This window comes from Python bivittatus, unplaced genomic scaffold (assembly GCF_059951505.1).
Source record: "Python bivittatus isolate LINGU-HERP-01145 unplaced genomic scaffold, Pbiv_v1 ctg000330_np1212, whole genome shotgun sequence".
In the NCBI taxonomy this organism is placed as follows: domain Eukaryota; kingdom Metazoa; phylum Chordata; class Lepidosauria; order Squamata; family Pythonidae; genus Python; species Python bivittatus.
In genome coordinates this window covers 6,991,882-6,997,406 of record NW_028277058.1, presented here as the reverse complement: position 1 = coordinate 6,997,406, position 5,525 = coordinate 6,991,882, and the positions used below count along the sequence as shown (strand labels likewise).

At 36.8% G+C, this 5,525-nt stretch overlaps 1 pseudogene; it reads left to right on the top strand.

Moving 5' to 3' along the window:
- The first annotated feature begins 802 nt into the window (after positions 1 to 802).
- On the top strand, positions 803 to 909 carry LOC112542121 (U4 spliceosomal RNA; annotated as a pseudogene).
- Positions 910 to 5,525: the final 4,616 nt, after the last annotated feature.

The window sequence follows — 5,525 nt, the reverse complement described above, 5'->3', positions numbered from 1 at the left end:
CAGTTTCTGAACTGGTTTACCATGTAGGGCTGACGATAGATAGGCCAGGTCAAGAAGCAGATTCACCACAAACACTGGAACTCTACATAAAATCCCATTTAATGAGAGAAATTGTGCCTGTGGCCAGAATGAGCCTGAGACCTGTGTTCCTTCACTGTCCCTTCTACCTATACCTATACCACCTCCTAGTAGAGATCAAGCTTTCAATGAGGGAGAGGTGCTTTTTTTTCTTATTCTCCGAGCAGAACCCTGCTATTACAAACAGTTGCCAAGTTCTTATCAGCAGCTATTGCTATATGATAGCTTAATATATCTTAATCTTGGAACAATGCCATAAGAAAGTCCTTTTATTCTTTATTCTTTATTCTTTATTTTATTTTATCTATTTTCTTTTGCTTTGTTTTATTTCGTTTTCCTTTGTTTACTTCCTATGCATTTAAATTTTAACTGGCAAATCTATATGGTGGTTTTATTGCTCTTATTATATTTGAGCCTGCTTTTATGTGTTGTTTTAGTGTTGTAGCTACTTTGCTGGTCATTGAGTGTAAATAAACACAATTACAATTACTTTATTGATATAGGCTATAGTTCCAAAAATTTGAAAGCCTGACATTTTTTCCCTCCCTCTTATATCCGAAGAGAGTTAAGCTGGAGTCAGTTTAAATTTCTTTCCAATGTTCTTTTCTTTTCCTGGACTTAAATCATGTTTTGCTAACTGTTGCATTTCTTCTCCAAGGTCACCCCTGTCATCTTCCTCTACAGTAGTAAACCAGGTGTCTATGAGAGGAATGTGAAGGAAATCCACTTTGCGCAGTGGCAGTATCGTAGCCAGGGAGGTTAATCTGAGGCACGATTATTGCTAATTGAAAACTGTTCCCACTACAGATTTCTTTAAAGCTGAAATATCATGATCTGCAGGACGTTACAGGACACTGACTGCAGCACTGAACAGACTCCATTTCTTTTGATGGAAGAAATTCAAACCAAACAGCCTACAGTGAGTAAAACTGCATATAAAATTAGCTCATTTGGTAGAAAGTTACATTTGTTATTTATGCATTTATGGGAGCTACTTATATTTAAATCAGGAATAGATAGCCCTGGGATTCCTTTGGGGTTTCCTGAGCCTCAATAAATTTTACTCTTTAAATTTGATAGCAAGTAAGTAGCAAGAAGTACTGTTTCTTCCTGTTTTTCAGCATAGAACAAATAAACTCCATTAGCTACCAAATCAAATCAACATCTAAAACATCAAACCTGCCCAAAACACATACAAAATCATGGATATTCCAAATCTACCCCCACATAACACCTCTTTGCCTCATCGCTTTCCTACTATGAAATATTCACAACTTTAAAATACAGTAGCTAAATAGGATTGGAGAAGCAAAAAGAGGGAAATGTAAAGTTAAATCTTTATGGGTGAAGGGCATGAATTATGAAATGATAGCGAGAATTCTTGAAATGTGATCATGCAGTGAATTCATTAACCAAACAGCCAAAAATTGTTCTCATTTGTAAAGATAGGAGAGCTTAACCAACACTGAAATATAAAAATAATGATTCAGAAATGTCTCTGGTAGGTATTTATGCTGAACAACAGAATAATTTCCTGAAGCACTGACTTCTTCATTATAGATCTAAACTGTCTATTAATAAGCTACCCATAGACAGTCCATAACCTCTCAGACATTCTTTCCCCTTTCTCTCTTATTTCTTCAGTGTCAGCAATTAGCAAATACATGGATAGAGGCTTTGTAAATGATGAGGAGCTCTTGGTATAAGTGTAGCTGCTCTGAGAAAGAAGGATGGAATGATGATCATACTAATGAGGTTGTGTTCAGTCTGCAGATAATGTTTCCAGGTTTTGAGTTCTTTATGCATCATCAGTCTGAACCAGATGGAAAATAAGAAAATGACAAACTTTAGACAAGAAGAATGAGATCTTTATGATTCAGATGCTGGGAGATGAGCGAAATTTGCTTATGATCAAACATATGAGAGTATTACATGCCTTTAATAATTTAGTTAATTAAGGTTCAATGAAAGCAAGTAACATATACTTGATCAATGCTTTAAACACATTTTACTCAGATTCATCAGTCTGAATTTACTAAGTTATTTCTGTATATTTGTATCATATATTCGCATCTTACATTTCTTCCAACACTCAGAATAATATACATGGTTCTTCCCTCCTCTACTTTATTACAACAATCTTTGAGGTTGATTAAGTTGAGATATATGTAGTTTTGGCACAAGGCAAACCAGTGACTTCATAGCTGACTACAGATTAGAAATCGGGTCTTCCCATTCTTGGTCCATCCTACAACACTACATGCAATATGCAAATTGTATATAAGAGCTACGTTATATAATTTGCATATATGGAGAAGGGCTGAGGCTGAAAAAACAGCAGATTATAAGGGTATATTCTCTGAAATGCAAGGCTATGAAGTGACCTTAGTGTTAAAAGAAAAAATAGACAGAATTTTCTAACTCACAAAGCAAGCTGCCCTATACTAAATTAGATTAACATCCTGCTGAGTTCATTATTTTTAGTATCCACTACTAACTAGCAAAAGCTATCAGGCTGAAGATAGGGGTCTTTTACAGTCCTACCTAGAGTTAAAGGAACTGAAACTGTCTAGTCTATAGCCTTGAATGCTGGCCTTTCCCTAACAAGATTCCTCTTTTAGACAGAGGCAGTACAGAATATGGAAGCCCTATTTTACCTCAGAGGAACAAGGAAATTTGAATGAGAAAATTATGACTTATAAAAATATAACTATGCCGAACTTTTATGACATGCATTACTGATCATTTAGAACATCAGTTAAAGGTTTAGCTTTCTCTCCAGAAACCACAAGGGTTTTATTTGAATAATGTCTTTTCCCTCTTATTCTAGTTCCATTTACCCTGGAGACAGAAAGAGTCTTCAACCCACTTTCATCCTGCTACAGGAAATATCTGAATTCACAGTTCCATGATTTCACAATAACTGACCTGTAACTACATGCAGTGTTAAAACACTTCACAGGGGGATAACTATAGCATCTATCATAGCACAATAGCAAGCATATATGAAGCACTGCTGATCCATAAATAATATCACTGCTGAAGTTTATCCAAGTTAAAATCCTGCTAAAATATCTGGGGGAAAGGAGGCCTGTTAAAAACAGCAGTATCTACACTGTAAAAATCCTATTTGACCAATTTGCGGTTAGCATTATAAATGAAACAAGTGACACCTCATATAATCCTTTCAGCAATACTTGGGTTCCATCAATATTGGGCCTAGATGTTGGGGGCATAAAAACAGAAGTGGCTGGGGGAATGCTGAATCGATCACCCTTCTGTTCCATTCCTAAGGATCATCCACACAAAAGTCATGTAACAAAGTAATTGAAATCCATCAGAAGCAGTGATTAAAGAGCTGTTGGAACTAGCATTTCCCCAGCTACCCTGTTCTGTTCCTCTGCCCCCAACAACTGGGCCCAGTGCCTTGGTTTGTGGAAGGTCCCTTCAGAAAAAGATATTAGATGAGTAAGAACACCCTACAAATATTTTCATCAGGCCGTAATGAAATAAGATGCAATACTTGCTATTTGGATTTTATTGCTGTTGTTGCTATTATTATTATTATTGGTAGTAGTAGTAGTAGTAGTGGTAGTGGTAGTGGTAGTAGTTTTTAAATAATCTTCAAGTGTAAGAAATCAATTTAAAAGCAGCACTCAAAAAAGCCAGGTTGACCACTTACAGTTATCTGCTCCAATGGGTCACTCAGTTCTTAAGAGTCCTCAGTGAGGCACTGGATATATGGACGCTCATTGCTGATACCCTTGAAAGTTGCTATCCATAGGGAGAACTGAGTTATCTGAATGCCTACCAGGCCCATATTCTTCATTCTTATAGGGGTCTTCCTCAGAGTGAGTCACTGTAGATGAAATTGTTCTAGAGTGCAAGATAGGAAACATCTGGGTGCTTACCCACAATGCCGCACTCTGAAGAATTTCTTGGGACAAGGCATGGAAGGGGAAGCCCCAGCAGAAACACTAGAAAGGACTTCTACCTTAAGCAGTAAGATACTTCGGTCATTGGCTACCTATTGTTGTTGTTGCTGTTTTATTTAAAAGAACCTGAAGCATCTTAAACTGATTTCTACAAAATAGAACTTTAAAAGGCTATTTTTGATTCATCATTTTGATCAATGGCAATCTAGTATATAAAGCATTTCAGCTCTGTGAAAAAAATGTTTGTGGCTAATTTGTGGTGAAGACTACACATCAATTGCATTCTGTTTTTTGTTTTTGCTTTTTGTTTTTGTTTTTGAGTGGAAAGATGCTGGATTCTTTCTAGCAGAATAATAAGACGCCTGAGATACACTATAATCACTATGATGGAGTGAAGATGTCTTAGAGACTACACTAAAGTTCTACAAAAATCAGGGTGCAGTTTTGATGTGGAAAGTAAAGCTAAGAAAGCATAATCTGCAAGGCCGTCTGGTTGCTTCTGTATTTATGCCTCTATCTTTATTCATGGCCTTTGTTCCTCCATTTTAGCATCTTGCGTTCTTGTAAGGTTTCATGTGGTCTTAAAAAACTGTATCTTCTTTTTTACTCAGTTTTCTAAGTATGCCTTGATCTTCTTTGCCAACTTCCGCCTGTCTTTGTTTAAACTCCTTTGTTTAAATCCGTTCTCAACACCCCAATCTACCATGAAAGATTCAGCTTGGCTCCCTCAGCCCTCATTTGTCAGCTGAAATAAAATGTCAGTAGTGGCATATACAGAAACCCTTTTTACAATTGTGAATACTAAGAGTATTTCTATTCTAGCAATTTATAGTGTCCTCCACCTATCACTGTGGTGATATTTAGTTAATGTGGATGGGCTTTATATCATCACTCACAGGGCTAGGTAAAACAATATATTGCTAGTGCAGACATTTGAGTTAGATCTTATAAGTTTATTGCAAGGGTTGGTAGCCTAGAATCCTTGGACATCAGTGTGGCTGTTCTATTCCTTCGGACCCATCATATTTCTATTCTCTCTATATCTATCATCTATCTATCATCCATCTATCATCATTTCAAACAATTAAATAGGGAATTGTTTCTATAGTATAATGCTTGCCCACTACACAATCTTTACTCCCCAGGATGACCCTCACCCCCCCCCATGCTTCCCATAGACATACTTCAAAATAAAAATGGTCGTTGACTTGGTGAAACCTAGGGTTTTGTTTAGAAGAATGCCCACTGTCCAGGGGAGTTAAGAGTGACATTAATATAGCTAAAGGAAGTAGAAGGCACAGTCATATCAATTTATCTTCTAGTAAATGGGTATTTTGTGATAGGACTTTCCACCACTGGCCAGTTTGCCAATGCACAAGCCCATGCCCAAAAAATGCTGTTATAATCCCAGATTTGCACTCCAGCTCCCCAAAATTACCTTCACATGCATTAACTTTATTGTCATGGCATCTATTTCCAGTAACTGGGCATAATAGCTTCTGCTTCTTTATT